Source organism: Chinchilla lanigera, unplaced genomic scaffold (genome assembly GCF_000276665.1).
Source record: "Chinchilla lanigera isolate Chin_1 unplaced genomic scaffold, ChiLan1.0 scaffold00020, whole genome shotgun sequence".
In the NCBI taxonomy this organism is placed as follows: domain Eukaryota; kingdom Metazoa; phylum Chordata; class Mammalia; order Rodentia; family Chinchillidae; genus Chinchilla; species Chinchilla lanigera.
The window spans coordinates 15,086,765-15,108,171 of NW_004955421.1; the positions used below are offsets into that span (position 1 = coordinate 15,086,765).

The following is a 21,407-nucleotide window of genomic DNA, read 5'->3' on the forward strand; positions in this document are numbered from 1 at the left end:
TTCCCGTGTGATAAAACCTATACACGGTACAATCAAAAACTATAGTGAACGTTCCACTTGCTTAAAATCTGTTTTACAGTAAAAGACACGTCGCCACTAATTCCCTTCAAAACACTCACCCTTGCTGCAAACACACTCACCCCGTGAGTGCTGAGAGAAGTGGAAGCATTCGCATAAAGCCACTAAGAAGGAGAAAGGATGGGAGAATACCAACCTCACAGTGGGTTGCTTTATTCATAGACTGATTGATGATGTAAATTAAAAAACCCAAGCCCTCAAGCAACACTTCAGCATGGGTTCTTTCCCCTTAATTACAAAAACAAAACAACAGCAACAACCTCCGCACACCCCCCCCCAGAAAAAAACCACAGTAAAGCAAAGAGGTCTCGGCCCTCCTGAGGCTCCCCCTGGATGTCAGGGAGCCAGCTGCTTCCAACTCAACACGGTCCCACCACACCAGATCAACAGGTCCCCTGGTTCATGGTGTACCTGGCTGTCTTCCTCCTGGCAGGACCCGGGGGGCAGACAGAGTTGGGTACCCTTCCAGGGTCTCAGGCTTCCTTCACCCACAAAAGAGTAAAATCAGCGGGGTTTGGAGTCAGAGCCAGCACATTCAGCGGGGCAGTACAGGCAGCTGCAGGCTAGCGGGCTGAAGAAGGGTGCCCAAATCAGACAAAAAGCTGCTGCTAAACAGAGCCGCTAGAACTGTCATCTGCAGACTGTTAGAAACGCAGTCTCAGGCTCAGAACTGCTGTAGTCCCTCTGAGGCTGGATAATCTGTAAAGAATGGAGGTTTATTTAGCTTATGGTTTGGGAGGCTGGGAACCCCACAAGCATGGTACCGGAATCTGCTTGGCATCTGCCTTTCATAACACAGTGGAGGGCATCACATAGCGGGACAGACCATGGTGCTAGCTTGGGTCTTCCTTCCTCTTTTTTAACAACACTACAAAGGCCATCATGGGGGCCCACCAGGGTGAATTTACCTAACCCTTACTACTCCCAAAAGCCAACCTCCCAGTCCCATTACAGATGAACTTAAAGATTCAGTTCCCCATGCCAGAACTATTAAAGGATACATTCAAACCATAGCACCCACTGAATTAGAATCTGCCCTTTTTGCTTTTGTTTTGCAGCACTGCGGGTTGAGCCAAAGGCTTTTGTATTGAGCTACATCCCTAACTTTTCTTTTTTTTTTTTTTTGCAAGATAGCATCTCATTGAGCTGTCCAGGCTGAACACAAAAGTTCAACCTTCCTGCCTCAGACTCCCAGAGTGCTGAGACGATAAGTGTACCACTCCCAGCTAGAATCTTCCCTTTACCAGATTCCCCAGAGGCTCTGCGGCACATTGAGGTTTGAGGTGGGGAACAGACAAACAAGAAAAGCATGCACAAGGATAAACAGACAAGTTTGTCTGTTGAGGAGCAGACAAACAGGAAAAGCATGAACAAATTCCATAGTTGGGAAACAGCTGTCAACTTGCTCTGAAGGGAATGCTTGATTAAAGTGATTGGAGAGCTGACTCCAACCACCCCACACACAATACAACCTGAACAAGTGTGCATGCAGGCTGTGGGGATGTGTGGGAGTGAGTGCTGGGGTGATCACCTCAGGGATGTGTGAAAACTCAGGTGGCACGACCGCACCAGCAGCCACTCTGCCTCCACAGGCTGCAGTGAGACATGCAGACCTGCAGAACAGCTTCACACAAGATGCCAACACAGATGGTCCCAACACACCCGAGATAAGCAGCACACACATCGGTGATTACACCAGGAAAGCAAAGGAAAGTGATGTTTATGTTAGAAGCTGCGGCAGGAGGGGATGTCAGGACTATCAGGATGAAGCTGGACAAGAAGGAAAACTTCTCAGCTCCTAAACACACTCCATGCCAGTATGCGTCTGTGGCAGGCTATACTGCGGGGTGTGAGGAGAGTAAAGTTCCCTGGTTGGCGGGGAGTTGTTTATGTGAGGCTCCTTTGGAGACTTCTTCCTAATGAGAACTGGAGGGTGTCTGCCCACAGCTGGTGCACTTAATTGGTGGGAAAGTTTGGGGCTCTGGGGTCCAGGGGCTGAAAGCTTTGTTTAGTCTAAGACAGATGACAACATTCTCTGTTGTAGAGTTGCCTGGAGACACATCTCCAAGTTTACTTTAACTCTTCGTGGTCCAGGTGAGACAGGTCCTTATAGAGTGGATGAAATGACTTTGACACAGAATGGATAGGCGTCAGGAAGCCTCTGGGGCAGGCCAGGGTCTCTGCACAGACTTCCTGCCCCGGAATCATGAAATGCTACTGACCACGCCTTCCCAGAGCCCCTGCGTGATGACTATTGGAGTTCTGAGAGTGGAGACCTGGAACTCATGTTTTTCTGGAGTTACAGTGATCATCAGGTGTGAGAACCACAAAAACGTCATCTTCTAGTTGAGAAGAATGTCATGTCCACAGGTTCTGGCCCTGACACCTTGTCCACCCACCCCCCTCCCCGCCACAGGTGTTGTAAGCCACGTAGAAAACAACTCCTGCCTGCCTGGACACCATCGCTGGGGAGCAGGAAAGGCACGTGCCAGTCTGAGGGTATCTCTGTGCCTATCGTAAGCTGACTCTTTGCCTTATTTTTACACTTTACAACCCGTCTTCCCCAGTATTTGATGGGTACTTAAATGCAGCCTGTCGCACAATCCAATGCCTCCTCATTTGTCCAGAGTGGCTCCAAACCAGGAGCTCTGCCCTGCTGAACATAGCCGTTGTTTGTACCCACCGCACATCTGTTTGGGATTATCCAAGTGTTTCTTATGGGGTGAAGAGAAATAAAATTTACACAGGCATTATCACATTCTCCTCCTAAATTCTGTCTTAGAAAGGAATACCAAAAAGTATTTTAAATCTTATAAAGTTAATGTATAAAGTGTGAAGGAGATATATGGTGACTGCTTAAATTTTTTAAAAAGTTATTACTGTAAAAGATACATCATCATGAATCTCCTTTAGAATGTCCGCCTCCCTCCAAACACACTACTGCCACTCTTTTTTTTTTTGGTCTTTTTGAGACAGGGTCTCGCTATGCAGTTCAGGCTGGTCTTGAGCTCACTTTGTAGCCCAGGCTGGTCTCAAACTCACAACAATCCTCCTGCCTCAACCTCCCCAAGTACTGGGATTACAGGCATGCGCCTCCACACCCAGCTGTTGCCACTTTCTGCAGCAGTTCTGCAAGTCCTTTTCTGGAAGTGTTCTCCAGGTATGATCAATAATATGGTGAGTGCTGCTGTGACATGCCCCCAACAGAAAGGCAATTTTGTAAAAAAAAAGTATGGTGTGGCCTTATCTACCTCATTCACCTGATCTGACAACATATGGCTCATGGCTCTTCCCCAAAGTCAAGGACTTTGAATGTTTTGAACCAATTCAGGGCATCGAGGCAGCCAAGAGTGTGCAACTAAAGACATGAAAGGGGTGCTGGGGATTTAGCTCAGCGGCACATTGCCTGCCTGGCAAGCGTGAGGTCATGAGTTCAATCCCTGGTACCGAAAGAAAAAAAAAAAGACATGAAAGGGTGGGAAGAGAACACGAAGGCTATGTGTACGAACTTCCCTCAGAATCACTTTTTCCTTAGAAATCAGTGTGTGATTCAAAAGAAGTAGTACAAATGGCCAATAAGCATATGGAAAATAAAAGGCCAAATTTTTAGCCAGTAGGGAATAAATAGCCATCATCAATAACACTAAAAACATTAATGCTGGTGAGGAGGTGAGGGTCAGGGAGATTCTTCTACACAGCTGGTGGGAATGTGAAGTAACACAGTCACTAAGGAAATCAGTATGGATGCTCCTCCAGAAACTAACAATAGTTGAGCCAGGTATAACTCTCACTGGTATATTCCCAAAAGAATTGAAGACAGCACACAATAGGGCTATGTGTATGCCTGTGTTTATAGCAGTGAGATCCCCAATAGCTAAGCCATGGAAACAACCTAGATGCCTGTCCATGGAAAAACAGATAAAAGAAAATGTGGCATGTATACACAATGGAATGTTTTTTAGCCATAAAGAATGAAATCACGTCATTTACAGGAAAATGGATAGAACTAAAGATCATGTTGTTAAATGAAACAAGCCGGTCTTACCCAGTTAAATAGCACAAGTCACCGGGTGTGGTGGCGCACGCCTCTAATCCCAGCACTCAGGAGGCTGAGGCAGGAGGATCATTGCGAGTTTGAGACCAGCCTGGGCTACAAAGTGAGCTCAAGGCAGCCTGAACTGCATCGTGAGACCCCGTTTCAAAAAGACCAAAAAAATAAATAAATAAATTTAAATAAATTTTTAAAAGTATATATATATATATAGCACATCATCTCATATATGAGCAACCAAAAACAAATAAAGAAAGGAGAGATAACAGAAAACTGAAGGGCAGACTTTAAGAAATGGGAGGAAGATCAGGGGAAGGAGGGAGAAAGGCAGGGGTAGTGGATATGAAAATATGTTATACCCATATACCAGTGTAACAAAACAAAACTCATTATTCTGGATTACAAAAATGTACTAATGAAATACTAATAAATTCAGATAACACAATTTGCAATATTTGTAAATGTTCTAGCCAGAGGGCTGCATGTGTAAGTTTTAAACCCTCCTGCAAAAGCTCAAGCCTGACTTACACTAAAAGATTAAAACTAAGTATTGCTTGTTTATTGATCATTCACTTAGTTGCCAAGCGTAACATTTTGCATTCTCAGTCTGATTTATGAATGATGGAAAGCTAATGCTAACCCACACTCACTCATACAATGATAGCTGAACACTTGAACTTGAAACTGTACACTGTTTTTTACAGCCTTTTGTTTTGTTAGTGTGTGTGTGTGTGTGTGTGTGTGTGTGTGTGTGTTTTGTTTTTTGAGTTTTATGGTTTTGAGTTTGAGTTTGGGTGTGGGTTTGGTTTTTTAAGACAGGCCTCTCAATGTAGTTCAGGCTGCTCTTATGGAGTTATATTCCATCCTGTCTTTTGACTGAAAACCTCCTGACCCAAAAGGTTTTATCCCCAAGTTTTCTTATTATGAGATCTGTCCATGTAAAATTTCTTTTATGTTGGTATTTTAATTGAATACTAAAAAATAATAGTTCACAGAATACAAGATTTAGTGTAGCACATAAAAAAATAAAATGACAATAATAAAAAATATCTATCTCACTCACATAAATTAAGGCAGAGCCCTAAAAATTCAAACCTATGAATATCAGATACTCTGCAGTTGATTTTCCATTTTTGCCCCCCAAAATGCAATAAATTACAAAGTATTAGCATGCAGTGGGGCAGCTTGGGAACTCACCAGACGCATAATTCTCCCCTAAAACACCGAGGCCATTTTTTATCAGATTTGTCTTTCTTGATCTTTATTAACTCTCCCAAAAGAGCTTATTGAAGGCCTACCTTCCTTCTGACCTCAGGGGCTTTCAGCCAGTAAAAGCAAAACAAATGAGAACTCTGATATTCACATACATACAGGGGAAAATCAATAGATTTAATTTTCACATTGAGGCCCACAATTTTCCACTGACGGCCTCAGCAGGTTTTAATGGACACAAACAATTTACTTTTACTGTTTTAATTGTTTTTAGTCAATCACGTTTTATTGCCCCTCTACATCTGACTAAACAAATTAATCGAGCTATATTCATAAATGATGACTTGGTACAATGACCGGTTATGTATATTTTACCGTTTAAGGCTCGATTACAGGCCACGTTACGAAATAGCTGGCCTGAAAAGGCAGCAGGTCATTAAGGCAGAAAGCAACGCAAGTAAGGAGCGATAGGACACAGCGTGATCCTCTGGGGGTAGGGGCATCCCAGGGCACTTCCTGGCAGGACGCCTCTTCTTATCTGAACGCAAAGGGGTCTCTAGTTGTTTGTTGGGAGGAATAGCACAGTCATAGTTACATCAGGGCAAAGGGCTCACCAGCCTTGAGACCCTGAGAGTTGTACGTGCCCTGCTAATCAGAAGACTCGATACAGCCCTGGCAAACCTGAGTGAGACATGCGGACTGCAAGTGTGCATAACACATTCCCTTTGAAATCAGATAAACCCTCCTCACTTTCCAAACGCCTGGAGTTGAAGGCCTTCGCCTCTAAACCAGTCATTCCGCAGCCCTGTATACCTACCAGGCAAGATCAGAAACACCCCTTCTGCCGGAAAAGCTTGAGTACAACACGCTACCTTAAAACTTAGCTTCCTAGGAGTTTCTTCCTGAGAGGCTTGCCAAAGATAATATCTATTCCACCAAAACAATGTTACATTTTAACTCCTAGATCCGCTTTGATCGCAGAACCCAGCCTGGGGCTTGATTCAAATCATTAGTGAAGGTTAATCAATTCTAGCTGTCCTGATGGTTTATAGAAGTTTTCTAGAGCCACCACCAAAGTGCTTTGAAACTTCAAAAAGTCACAGCTTCTTGGCATCTCACTAGAGAACTGCCGTATCATCATGGGTTTGACTTGTGCACATTCAGTTATATGAATCATCCCAAGAAAATCAAAAGGGGGCGGACAGAGTAAAAAATAAAAATAAAAAAAGGAAACAACTCAAGTGGTACAAGTGATTTTCCCTCCTATGCGTTGATCAGCATGCACCTTGGGAAGAACACGAGATGGGACATATGATTCAGCTGTCCCCATAGCTCCCGGAAGCTCTGAACCCACTTTAAGCTACATTTGGTTCTCACTAAAGAACCTACAGGTCAGGAGAAGTTAGCTGCTATGTTCCACCAGTAGGCACAGACCCTTGGTTTGTAATAATGGTGCCTTCCTAAGGGACCTCCACAAGGCGGTGGCCCTCAGCAAGCTCCTGAGCACTATCTTTACAACCAATTCCTCAGGGAAGCTGTTGACACCCCAGTGCTAAAGTCCTGCTGTGCAGACCAAAATCCAAAAAGACTCTTCTCTGGCTTGATTTATTAACACATTCCAGCAATCAAACTCCTGAAGTCTCTGACTTAACCCAAAGGGCAAATAATTATTCTTTTAATTGTGATAAATCACTCCAGAGTAGGCAAATATTTGATGCTCAATCATTTCTCCACGGCTCCCAACTGCGACAGGGCAGCTGCTCCATGGCTCCTTTCACTTCTCCCCTGTGACTGAGCACAGGTTTGATTACAGGGATGAGAGGCTGAGAGTGACTTACAGGGTGCGAGCTACTCCCAGAGAGCACGCGGTAAAAGCAAAAATTTTTTGGGAAATTAAGCTGCGGCTCTAGATTGACATTCAGTTACAACACATAAATCAGAAGCCTTTCTAGAATGTGACAAAGCTGTCAGAGAAGACAATACTGATTAGAGGACCAGCACGTGTCCCCAAAGTGCCAAAAGAAGCAAGTATGCTGGGGAAATTAGTTGCCTGCTACGTCCTCCTTTCTAGAGAATGGAGTTTTACAGAACATCAAGGAACTAGAGCATTTCTTCAGGTTCCACTCCTTACTAGCTGTGAGACCATATTCAAGTTACATGAATGACCTGTGCCTCAGTTTCAAATGTGTAAAGTGGAAATAGGCATAGCACTTACTTCTCAAGCTTGTTGTTAGGGCCTAGTAAGTTTATGTAAGTATTTGTTGTATAAATGAATAAATAGATGTTAGTTGCTATTATCACCACTCATAATATCACCTTCCCTACTAGGAAAGTCAGAAATATAGAGATCAAAGTGTTACCAATTGGCTGAGAGGTCTTTTGCTCAATTTGGATAGAAATTGTAAACAGACAAGGTCTGGCTCCCTCACTGAGCTTTGAGGGCCAGTGACTCTAAGCTCGTCCTGTTGGCAGCCCTGACCCTTAAGGGGCAGCAGCTCTAAGTTCCTGGTGTTCAGAGCTCTCCTGGTTGTTCTCCTTGCGGCCACAGGCAGCAGTCCCTGGCAGCTCTCCACTACTCTCAGTTGCTTGCTGCGTTACCAATAGCACCTGCTGGCCACCTTCTGTGCCAGAGCTTTTAGCGTTACCCTACCACGGTGCACCCAACGCAGCATACTCTGCTTGAGATAGAAATCACAGGTAGGGAAAATGAAACCACCCGAAAGCAACTTTTTATTAGGTTTTCTGTGTAGCATTGGTAGGGCAGCACAGGGATGAAGGCTGATCCAGACTGACCTGACTAAGGTGAGAAGTGCTAGTATATGGACAACAGCATGGATCCTCACCTGCAAAGTCTCCTCCTGCTAACCACAGACTTTTGCTGAGTTAAGGCGGCCGATGCAAGTATACTAGCCCACCTGCCCTGGCCTTAACGGGTAAGGGAGAGGCTCTTTGCAGACTGGAGTGGGGCAAAGTCAGAGGGGCAAAGTCATCCAGACAGGCTGTACAGCAGAGTCATCTGGAACCATTTCAGGCCATCTGAAGCTGCCATAGTCTCCTGCAAACATCTCCTGGAGCAGGCAGGTGTCTTAAGAAGCCACATCTGGAGCACAGGGTTCTGGAGCAGCCACAAGACATTTGGTGGCTGTCACAGATTTCAAAGATGGAAAGAAGAAAAAATAAAAAGTACCTTTTAGGGAGGGTCAGATTCTCCTCCTCTGCCTCAGCAGCATAATACAGGTAGCTAATACTCAGTACTTCTAAGTACCCAGCCCAACATGGCCAAAGTTCTTCCACTATGCAATATCCCTGAGTATTCAATGTCCCTGGATGGTAAGAAGCTGCACTGCCCCTTTCTGTGCAGCTTCCTGAAGAGCTGTGATGTCTCAGTCTTAGCTATAAGGAAGATCAAATAAAGTAAAAAATTTAACTGTGTTTAGGAGGATGTTTGATCTGGGTTCAAATAACCTAAGTAAAATAGGAAAGCCCAGCTCTTAAGACTTCTCAGCACTGCAGTTGGGAACCTATGGTGATGTCTCAACTGAAATTCCAAGGGTTATTAGTGACTCATTCAATCACACCATATAATAAAAATGAAAACGGAAGCCCGGATCACAATGACACCAGGTCACTGAAGTATAGCTACATGAGACATGTGCTACTAGTCATGGCCCGGGGAACTCCAGCAAGAAACCCACAGTGAAGAAAGCAAAAAACTATATCCTGTTGACTGCACGTCCTAAAAGACAATACAGAGGTTACTCCTCAACACTACTCCATTCAACACACTTTGCTGAACTGCCTCCCCTAAACTCTAAGGAGAAGGTAACTACCTGAGGGACACGGTTGCAGCTCCTATGAGATCTTCAGCTTGCAGACTCGTGGTCTCAGTACCTAAGTATAAAAGAAAACTGTATCATCCAATTTCATTGTTTATGAACAAAGGAAATGAACTCTGACTGGAGGAATAGGACTTAATTAGGATATCTGAGATGGTTTGCAAAGATGGCTCTAATTCTTACCTTTCTTGATAACCACATCCTTTGCCATGTAATTTTGCAGAACCCATATGATTGGGTTGCACTGCCCCTCCTTGGACAGTAGGCCCAGCTGTGTGACTCACTTTGGCCAATAAGAAGTTAGCAGATGTGATATAAGCAGTGGGTTCAAATGGACCTGTAGTAATAAGGGACAGTTAAAAGACCAAGATTGTAAGAAAAGCTAAAGGCATGTGCCCAACAATACACTGCCTACAAGAAACATTCACTTCAAACATAAATCTTGGAAGCAAGCCTACATGTCCATCAGTAGAAGAATGGATAAAATAATGTAGTATTTGTACCCAATAGAGTATTACTGTGCCATAAAGAATGATAAACTTAAGTCATTTGTAGGAAAAGGAATGAAACTTGAGATCATAATGTTAAGTGAAATAAACCAGATATATCAGCTTAAATATCACATGGTTTCTCTTATATGAGAAACCCAAAATACAAATAAAGAGCAAACTAAAAGATGGATAATAGAAAAATGAAGACAGATCTTTTGCAAAAGGGAAAGGGACCAAGAAATGGAGGGAGAGGGAGGGAAAAGAGAGGAAGAAGATGAAAAAAGAATTAAGATGTGTTTTATACATGCACCAACTCCTCATGAGGAATGTAATCATCAGTACTGCAAATATGTACCAATAAAAATAAAATTTAACTTAAAAAAAATAATGGCACATTTTTAAAGTATATTCATTTATTTTTCATTACTATAATTAAATTTCTGAGACTGGGTAACTTTATAACCAAAAATAGTTTATTTTGGCTCATAGTTCTGGTCCAAGGTCATGGGCCCACATTTGGTAATGGCCTTCTTGCTGGCAGAAACCCTAACACAGCACAAGGCATCACACGGCAAGATGCAGGGTACAAGTTTTGTCTCTCTTGCTCTTTTATAAAGCCATCGATTCAGTACTGGGAAATCCACCCTGATGAGCATTTCTAATCCTATTCACTCTCAAGGGTCTCACCACCTTAAACACTACAGTCAGATTAAGTTTCCATCCTCTTGTTACCTCAAATTCAATACATGAACCTATGTAATATTAAACTGTACAATAACCATAGCAGAAAATAAAAGAATGAGGAAGGATGTGTCAGGCTAATAATAATTATTTTAAAAATCAGTAATGTGTATATTAACTTCAAATAAAGTAGACTTCAGAGCAAAGAAAATTATAAATGACAAAGAGGGCTATTGCATAATGGCAAGCCAATCAGTTCACCAAAATAGCATAGTGATCCTTGATGCATATGCACTGAACAATAGAGTTTCAAAGCACATGGCTATGGTTTGAATGTTCCCCCTGACAGTCATGGATAGGAGATTTAATCCACAATGCGTCACTGCTGGGAGGTGGAGCCTTGGGGAAATGTTTAGGTCATGAGGGCAGAGCCAGCATAAATGGATTGATAATGCCATAAAAAGGCCTGTGATCATGGGCTCACTCTCTCTTCCTTTCTTCCTTCTACCATGTAAGGACACAGTGAGAAGGTCCTCACCTATGCCAGAACTTTGATCTTGGACTTTCTAGTCTCCACAAATGTGAGAAACAAATTTCAGCTGTTCATATATTACCTAAGTATTATATTCTTTATGAAATAATTAGATATTCTGTTACAGCAGCAAAGTAGACTAAAATACACATGAAACCAAACTGATATAAATGATATAAAAGAAATACACAAGTATATAATTATCACTGGAGATATCAACACTCTAAACTGTTAGATACAAAATAAGCAAAAATACAGAAGAACTGACAATATCAAGCAACACAAACTTATTGCTGTTTGTAAAACATTCGACAACAACAGCATACATATTCTTTTCAGGTACTGCTGGAAGATTCACAGCAATAAACCATACTCTGTATCACAAAGTAACTTCCAACAAATTTAAAGGAAGTCAAATCTTGGAGTTTTTGACAACCAGATGAAATTAAGCTAAAAATTAATAACAGAAAGAAAAAGGAAAATCTTCAAATACTTGGAAATTAAGTATCATGGTTTTACACAATAAAAAGATCAAAAGGGAAACCTCAAAGGAAATCTTTAAATGCATAAACTAAATGAAAATTAAAATAGAACATTTAAAAGTATTTATGACATAGCTAAGAGGAAATTTTGGAAATTAACAACTTATACTGGAAAAGAGAAATTTTGAATCAATACTCTAAATTACTATATCAAGAACTAAGAAAAAATAAAAACTGTTATAGTTTAGGTCTAAAATGTCACCCAAAGTGCCATGTTTGGAGGTGGGGCTTTGGGTAGGTGTCCGAATCATGGGGTTGCTATACTCATAATTGGATGAATCCATTCATGAGTTTATAACTGATTTTGTTGTTCAGAGGCAGCACCTGGTCAGTATAGTTGGGTCAGTGGGGAGAGGGGGAATGACCCAGAAGGGTGTATTCTTTTCCCTGGATCCTTTCTGTCTCTCTCTGTCTCTCTCTCTCTCTGTTTCCTGCCTGCCTTAAGATGTGCAGTTATCCTTAGCCAGGCTCTTCTACCATACCATTTCTGCCTTGTAGCCAACTGAATTTGGACACAAGCACTGGAAATTGTGGGCCAAATTAACTTTCCCTCGGGGCATAAACTTGGGTCCAGCAGATCCATGCTTTACTTTTCTACTGTAAATTTGTATTTTAGCATTAATCAGCCAACTGTGCATCTGTATATCTTTCCCTGAAGGATACAAGAAGCATTATATGTCTTTACCCAATCAGTATCAATAATGGACAGCAAGGAGTGTCCATGTGTGCAAAAGTGTCAAAACAGTATTTGAACTCACTTTTATGTAACTGGTTTTGTATATGTTTATCTGAACACCACAGAGGGTCCAGTAGACCCACACCACTCTAGGGCTTGCTTAAAAAAGTTTTCTTTTGATTTTTCTGTAGAAGTAGCTCAATTCAGTACAATGGCACATGAAAAAACAGATGTGCAAGTATTGGAGGAGGTCAAAAGTGAATCATCAGCTTACTCATGCATGAATGATGAAGATAATCCATTGTGGTAAAATACATGTTTTCATAACAGAAGAGTGGTGTGGGTGTATGATTATGATGATAATGATGACTTTGACATTGACCATGTGAGTCAAAGTTCCTATTGTTATAGCAATTTTAGGTTCACTAAAGGCAAAGAGTCACCAGTCCAAGACAGAAAGGTGCCAAGGGTGACAGTGCATGCAATTATTCTCTCACAAAGGAGAGTTCTCCTGTGAATTGTGTCCTTACGCTTCTGTCTTGTATAGACTAGTAAGCCTCCAGTGTGACTAGAGCAGGGCTGTTGTCTCTTGGTGGTATCTCTGAGGTCATGCTGTGTCCTGGTAGTTCTCATCGGAGTCGGGTCTTTGGGGAGGTCTGCAGGTCAGTATGAGCAGTATAGATGGCTGAAGAATCCTCCAGGTAAGCCTTTTCCAGACTCAAATGGTGTATCCAAAGGATAATACAAGGATTCAATAGTGATACATGTAATCCTTGTATCACCCCCAATGCTATATCCAAGGGGAATATCACCTCCATCAGGTGATAATGCAAATTGAATAGCAACTGGGGTGACAAGCACAACAGTGTAAGTTGGATAGTGCCCTATCCATATGGGCAAAAGGATTCTTTTTCTAATCTTTTACCCAGACTGAATCTTCTGGTATGAATGAGTGTGCCAGTCTACCTGAGGAGATTGGAATTCTCTCTATGACAGTCTCGTGAATGAGAGAGAATACCTTTCCCAGTGCCTGTAGCTCAGCAGACAGGCTAGTGTGCCCTGACTGTCTAACAGCTCCACTGAAGGCTTTGATTATGGGAGGAGGCCTTCCAGACAATATCTCATAAGGGAAGTAGCCTGAGGGTCCTAGTGTGCAGCAGACATGCAACAGGGCTAGGGACAGCATATTAATCAAGGACAGGTGACTCTCCTGACAAAGCTTAGTTTGAGTGGTCTTTAGGGTATGATTCATGTGTTCTACTTCCCCTGAACTTTGTCATCTGTAAGCCATATGAAGGTTTCATTTTATCTTTTTTATCATTTTATCATTTTCATTTATCATGAGAGCCTGAGTAATCTCTGCCACAAAGGCCAGTCTCTTGTCACTTCCAACAGTGAGGGTCTGGCCATATTGAGGGATGACCTTCTACAGCAGAACCTTCACCATTTCTCAAGTTTTTTCCGTTCACATAGGTATGGCTTCTACTTAGCCCAAGTAGGTACAGACAAGGACTAGCAGATACTTATATCCGCAGCATGGTCTGATTTCTGTGAGTCTACCTCTAAGTCCTCAAAGGATAAGGTTCCAGCATGTTGCATTCCTGGAGTGGGCCAAGGGCATTGGAGAGGATTGTTTTGGGCACAGGTTTGACATCAATTAGCAATTACGATGCAAAGAGATGACAGCCAGGACACATAGGGATACCAACCTGGAAGCATCTCTAGTGCAGTTTTTCTGCAGTGGGTGAAGCATGGTGGTGTTGAATGAAACAGTGGGCCATTCCTTGAGGAATGAAAGTCCTCCAATCCAGTAGGACCACCTCATTCCCAGAACTTTGTGAGCTCCTTCATTTTGAGCCCATTGATTTTCTTCTGAGGTGTATTGTGGTGGTTCCTTAGGCCGGTCACATGTCAGCAGCAATTTGGGATCTCTTCAGGGTCGAGGTGACCTATTCTGGTGTGCAGCCTCTTTAGCCAACTGATATGCTAATTGATTTCCCCCTCATTATGTCATCTTGTCTTTTTGGTGTTCCCAGCAGTGTATGATGGTCACTCTCTTCAGTTGCCAGCTTGCCTCTAGAAGTTGGAATATTTCCTCTATTTTTTTTTATTTCTCTCCCCTGGTCCCTGCCATCAGTAATCCTCTCTCGTTGTATATAGCCCCATGTACATGAAAAGCATATCTGGGGTCAGTGTAGATGTTTACAGTTCTTCCTTGGGCCCATTGGAGAGCTTGAATGAGGGCCTACAATTCAGCCCTCTGTGCTAACCATCCCTTTGGGAATGGTCCAACCTCTATGACTTGGTCCATGGTGGTGTCAGCCTCTTTGATGAGGACAACTGTGGCCACTAAGGCACAGAAACATGGGAATCTTCCTGCTGCTACAGTGTCTGATTGTTTGGATAGGTATGCCACTAGCCTCTGCCAGGGCCCAACTATTTGAGTTAGAACTTCAAGTGCAACATGGTCTTTCCCACAGATGAAGCGATTGGACTCTCGGCTCATATCTGGCAGTCCTAGCAGGAGCATAACCACGTAGCTTTTTGATCCATTTGACAGCCTTTTCCTGTTACCCCTCAACTTGGGGGTCTTTTCCTCCAGCCCTGTCAAGGCCTAGTAGAGCAACTTGACCTTCCCAGACAATCCTAGTATCCAAATACAACAGAATCTGGCTGCTCCCGGGAACCCTCAGAGCTCTTTCTTTGTATCCTGTATCCTAGAGTAGTCAAAGAAGGGCTCATATCCTTTCCCATTCATCAACATGCTAGAGCAAAACACAGTTCACCTGGTCTCCCAAAAAGGTGACCAAGTCAGCAGCTGAAGCTTCCCCTGAACAGGGTGGGAAGTTCTTAAAGCCTTTGGGGGGACTAGTCCAAGTCAATTGAGTTTTTCATCCCGTGTTGGGGTCCTCCCATTCAAAAGAGTGAATAGAGGGTGGCTTTGAGGGGTCAGGCACAAGCAGAAGATGTCTTTGAGATCCAAGAAGATGAACCAGGTTACCTCAGGTGGAAGTAGGCTCAGCAATGTGTAGGAGTTTGGGATGACTGGGTGTATGGTAACAGTGGCATTATTGACTGCTCAGAGGTCCTGTACTGACTGGTAATCCTTTCTACTGGGCTTCTTAAAGGGCAGCAGAATGGCATTCCAAGGAGAACGGCACTTTATCAGGATCCCCACCTACTTCAATCAGTTGATGTGTTCCAGGATTCCAATCTGTGCTTCTCTAGGTATGGCATATTGTTTCAGCCTGGTAGGGATTGTTCCTTGTTTGGGCTCCACCAGTACTGGGGCCCAATTTTTAGCCAGCCCAGGTGGGAACTTTTTGGCCCATACCTCTTTTATGCCTCCAACAACAATGAAGGGTTCAGTTCTTTTCAATCCACTGTATGCATTCTCCATTCTTCTCTGGGGACTGTGACTGACAGGATAAGGTTTTCCTGGGTGATGAAATTAGGTCCCTTAGGTGCAAAGGTTATCTGGGCTCTGAGTTTAGCTAGCAAGCCTCTTCCCAGTAGGGGAATGGGGCACCTGGAGAATTGATAGTTATGTGGAGCTCAGCCACCAAGAGGAGGCTCATCTGAGGGACCAGGAGGTTTGGCCTCATTCACCTCTGAATTCAAGGAGGTCACTTGAGTGGGGGGGGGGTCTGATGGGGTGGACTATCTGGAAGGGCTGGTGGCAGTGGTGCAGGTGGTGGTAAGGAGAAGCAGAGTGGAGGGAGGACCTCTTCATCAGGGTGCCCTGATATACTGGTTTTTTAGAGTCTTTGTTGGACTCCCAGAACCTCAGACAACAAACACCTGACTCTGTCCCTTCCTTCCTACGCAGAATCACACCCATAGAGGAGAAGCTAGGCAATCTCTAGCCAAGAGTCTATCTATGGGAATTGGTCGGGTGACCAGACACACTGGTCACAACTTGCCAAGCTGCTTGAATCAGGGAAGGGTCTAGACTTACCTCTCGTGGCCAGCCAACATGAAGGCAGGGCCAGCCTATCTCACAGAGGGTCCAGAGTTTTGGTAGTTTCATTTGTATACCATAATCACCATTAAAACTCTTTTTAAAATTCTTATTGCACAGTCTAAGACAGTTGGTTTACTGTTTGTGGCTCCCATATTCTAAGCTTCCTGCCTGGTGTTCGGTGTTGCAACAGATAAGGGTGGGATTCCCCAAGAGGAGACCACTCAGATGCCCACCCGGCTGTGCCCCCTGCAGAAACTCAGGCATGTCTTGGCTAAGGTATACCCGTATAAACCCAGGCCTGGTCAGTCCCCTTTTATGGGGGATGAATCACCCACCATTATGCTATATGACATCACCATAGAAACGCAGGTTAGGGCCCACTCAGACTCTGTAGCTTGCAGTGTAGAGCCACAAATATGCCCACACTTACATAATCACTCAGGGGTTAAAACCATTCCTCCTCTCCTTATGGAAATCCATGACTGGGGTTTCTAGTATGAGATGCTGGGAGGTGATCAGTCTCCTTTTCCATCTGTGGGGAAAGGCCTGACTTGGGATGGAGGCCTTGGGGCCTTACCTTGTCTAGAAGCCCTGACAGGGAACTTGTCAATTTCTCCACCGAGTCTGGTTAGGAAGACATTGGGGCACACGCCAGTCCTGTCCTCCTGGGGAAAGAGGTTTCATGCTGTCCCACTCTCCAGGGAAGGTATACAGCAGGTGCTTCCCCAACTCCAGGCTGGTGGCTCAAGGGTCCAGCACACTTAGTTCCTGGTTAGGGAACCAAATGTTACAGCAATTTTAGGTTTACTAGAGATAAAGAAATCAAACAGCATTCAGAGAAGTGGAGGGAACCAAGTTTTATTACGCAGGTAGACTCAGAGGAGCTGCATACTCCAAAGTCTGAGCCCTAAGCTAGTGTAGAAATTTACTTTTATACTGTTTACCAGGCAGGCCAGAGGGTCTTTTGTGAGTGAGTGGAACTTTACAAACGAGGGAACAAACTGGAAACAGTAACAGGTCGGGTACAGCTTGTACCTCTGGTACAAGCCTGTTTACAGAAGTGGAAGAAACAGTGTACACTATTAACATATTTGGGTTTTCAAATATTTTGAGCACAAAAGTTCTTCTACAGTGTGACGGTGAAATGGAGCAAGAATCAGTTAACACAGACACAGGGAACGCAGACCTCCTTGATTCAGATGACAAAGTCATGATGTGGGTATATATTTGATTAGTCAAAATACTGTGAAATGGCTGTGCAGTCAAATGGCATGATCCAATGTTAGAACTAGGTCCAAAAATATAGCGAAGGTCTGGTGGGGGTGTAATGTATTAGGCAGAACGCCAGCACTGCCATTTAATGTTGGAAATTGTAACAGATAAATGCTACAAGATGCTGTGAAATGCACAAAGGATGAAATGCAAGGTATAGAACAATCTTTGAATTTCAGAAAGATATAACATTAACCTTGTATATGGCAAAGAAAAGCAAACTGGTACTGCTGATATCAACATTTTACCATGATGGAAACACTGATAGGGAAACCTCAGCAAAACGGAATCCTGAGATGGAAACTTTCAACAACAAAACCAAAGGTGGAGTACATGTGACTGATGAGTTACGCAGCAACTATGATGTCACTTGAAACACAAAGCACTGGCACTGTGTTTTACTCAATCCTAAACACGTGTAGCATAGTTTGATAGTTTATGAATTTAAAAAAAATTGCAGGGGCTGGGGATTTAGCTTAGTGGCACAGTGCCTACCTGGCAAGCGCGAGGTTGTGAGTTCGGGTCCTGGTACTGGAAAAAAAAATTGCAAAGTATAACAGAAACTTTCTTAGAGGATTGGGACTGGAGCTCATAAGAGATCATTTACAGCAAAGGAAAAGCAAAATGTTTCTGCCCAGGAAACTACACAAAAAAATTGTGGAGCATATTGGTGAGCTGACAGCTGAACAAGCAGGTGCAGCAGCGAAAAGACCTACTACGCAACGGAAAACAAAAAAGGTGTCCAGGGGCTGGGGATTTAGCTCAGCGGCACAGCGCCTGCCTGGCAAACACAAGGTCATGAGATCAATTCCAGATATCGAAAAAAAAAAAAGATGTCCACTATGCCCTACAAGAAAATACAGGAAAACAAAACATACATACTATCAGTATAAATGAGACATGTGCATGGAACATGCAGTTGTCATGTGTGAAGTCTGCCTTGGGTGTGACAGTTGAAGCAAAGCATATTTTAGTGGTAGAGTTCTATTGTAGATCTCATTGTAGCTACTATAGGAATTTATTTTTGATGTTTTAGGTTTCATAAGCAAGTACACAGCCGATGTGAAAATGTTGATGTCTTCTAAATGCACAACACATATTAAGCATTTAATAATTTATTTCTTTGATATTTTATGTTCCTTTTAACTACACACTATAACATAATAAGAGCCACCTGACAAAACAGTAAGACCACTGAGATGTCAAGTATGTCCTACAAAAAGGCCAGGAAAGGAAAAGACATGTGCTGTCACTGAATAGCACATTGCATGTGTATAGGAGGTGTTCATGTGTGCAGATGTTTTTAGTTGTGATAATTGAAGTAAAGTTTTTCTGAAGGATGCTGTTGGTATTTTCATTGTAGTTCATATGGAATTTATTTCTGATGCTATTTTTCAGACTTTGTATCCTAAAAACCAGTAGACTTGAAAATTTTGATGCTTTTTTATAAACATTCAATGAATATTAAAAACTCATTACTTTATTTTGTGATTTTATTTCTGTTAAGTACTCACTGTTTAATATAATAAAATTCATAACATTAAAATTAATAATTCATCAATAGAAATAGCCTAAAGAATAAATGTGGATCCAACAGACCCATGTTTATGTACCTTGATGACAAAATTAGTCTCCTGCTTCAAGGGCTATGTTGCAGGTGTTAGGGATTTTGGTCCAGCAATGAGAAAATGACAAATACAAAAACACCAAGCAAACTTAACAAAGAAAATAATAATGATAATTTTACCAAAATTGGTAAAATTTAAAATGAGAAGAAAATGGAAAAACCTAGTGAAATCAAAACTGGTTTTTAGGAATATAAATCAACAAAAATAATAAACTTTTAGCAAAACAGAACTATAAAAAAGGAAGAGACAAAAATTATCAAACAGTAAGTCTACAACTTAGGAATGAGTTCCATTCCAGGAGAACGCTCGTAAGTCAGATTCCTTTGTAAATTGGACAAAGTGAGTCTTATATACCTTTGACACAAACGTAAAATGTAAACCATAAAAAAACCAAACACACACAAAAATACAGTAAGTAAACTATTTTTACTTCTACAGTTACCTTAAAATGGTGGTACAGTGTAATACAACTGTAGATAAACTATTTTTACTTTTACAGTCACCTACAACGGTGAAAGAGAAACATGAGCTACTTCTGCAATTTGTTTGTATCTACAATGTTTATAATGTGAGGTCCATTTGTATTTGTGAAAGTTCACAACTTGAATATTCATAAATTGGCACTTACTGTACAAGAATGAAAGAGATATCACTACAGAACCTGAAGTCATGAAGAGGAGGATGCATGGTTTGAATGTCCCCCAAAACATGTTGTATTTTAATTACCACAGTGATAGTACTGGGAGAGAAGACCATTAGGTGATTAGACTATGCCCTCATGAATAGAAAAATGCTGTTTTCTACAGTGGGTTTGATGTCATGGGATAGCTTTGTTATAAAAGCACTGTCTTCCCATATGTGCATTTGTGTTTGCCCTCCCCCACTCCACACTCCCTTGCTTCTGACCTCTTTTACACACTGTGTGCTGTCTTACCATGTGATGCCTCCTCTCATAATGTGACACAGACAGAAGACTTCACCAGATGCCAGTACCAGGCTCTTGAACTTCACAGGCTGCAAAACAGTGAAAAGTAAATTTCCTGTGGTGCTCTGTTATAGCAACAGAAAATAGATTAAGGCAGAGAATAATAAAACACTAATTTTACTCTCATAAGTATGATAATTAGAAGAAATAGACCAATTTCCTGTAAACTATCAAAACTAACCAAGCTAACATAAATAATATAAGTACTCCTACAATCACTAAAGAAGTTAAAAATGTAATTCAAAATCTACCAATCAAAGAAGTACTCTAGACCAGATGGTATCCCTAGAGAATTTTACCAAACACTTCAACAAAAACTATTACCAATTTTATACAATATCTTTTTCCAGAAAACAGAGGAGGAAGAAATTCCTCTCAGCTCATTTTATGAAGCCAGTATCACCTTGATACCCAAACCAGAGAAAAACAGTAGTAAAGAAGAAATCCACAGACCAATGACTTTCATACTACCCAAATCAAAAATCTTCAATGAAATAATACAAGTAGAATCCAATAATGTATAAAAAAATTATAAACCATAACCAGTAGGATTTATGCAAGGTATATAAGGCTGGTTCAACATTTGAAAATTAATCTGTGTAATCCATCATATCAGCAGGCTAAAAGAGAAAAGTCACAAAAAATCAACTGTTTTACTAAGCACATGTTACAAAATCCAAAACTATCATGATGAAAACTCTCTTCAAGCCAGGAATAAAAAAGATTTTTTATCTCAATTTGATAAAGAACATATACAAAGTCTACAGCTCATATGACATTTAATGGTGCCAGTTTGAATATGTCCTCCCTAATACTAAAATAAGGAAATCTGTCCTCTCTTACAACTCTTATTTAATATTTCACTAGAAATGCTAGCCACTACAGTAAAGCAAGGGAAAATAAAAGACATATAGATTGTAAAGTAAGAAATAAAACTGCCTCCATAGAAACCCCCAAAGTATCCACAAAAACAAACTTTTTAAAATCCTTAGAACTGGGGGCTGGGAGATATAGCTCAGTGGCATAAGCGCTTGCTTGGCAAGTGGAAGGTCCTGAGTTCGATTCCTGGTACCCAAAGAAAAACAAAAAAACTGCATAAAATTCCTGGAACTTAGTAATGTGCTTAGACAATAGGAGAGTAACAATGATTAATACATTGTGTATTGTTATCTTTAAATTAGAGAAATTAGTTTAAATTATCTTTAAACTGAGAAATTAGTAATATAACTATCTTAACTATCATATATATATATTCTTTTCCCTTCCTTCTTTTCTCCTTTCCCCCATCCCAGTTTCTCTTTCCTTGGCAAAGCAAATATGGACACACAATAAAACCATACTAAATGCAACAACTATACCACCATTAACAAAAGAAAAGAACAACAATAGCATAGAGTTAATTAAATATCTAGAGATTGTCTATTATCTTGTTTTGAAATTTGGAGGGTTTGAAATTTTT

General features: G+C 41.7%; 1 long non-coding RNA gene across 2 annotated transcripts in view; it reads right to left on the reverse strand.

Moving 5' to 3' along the window:
- Nucleotides 1–493: 493 nt before the first annotated feature.
- The window catches only part of LOC102026873, a 45,224-nt gene continuing 24,310 nt past the window's right edge, over nucleotides 494–21,407 (reverse strand). Inside the window, exons 2-6 of one of the 2 annotated variants that reach the window (XR_260794.2) lie at nucleotides 19,898–19,977; nucleotides 16,641–16,831; nucleotides 9,361–9,514; nucleotides 9,172–9,232; nucleotides 494–777 (exon numbers count right to left, since the gene is read on the reverse strand). This is a non-coding gene — a long non-coding RNA (uncharacterized LOC102026873). Of the gene's footprint in view, nucleotides 778–8,112; nucleotides 8,484–9,171; nucleotides 9,233–9,360; nucleotides 9,515–16,640; nucleotides 16,832–19,897; nucleotides 19,978–21,407 lie in introns of those variants that run through there. The other variant, XR_260795.2, reaches the window with a different exon arrangement.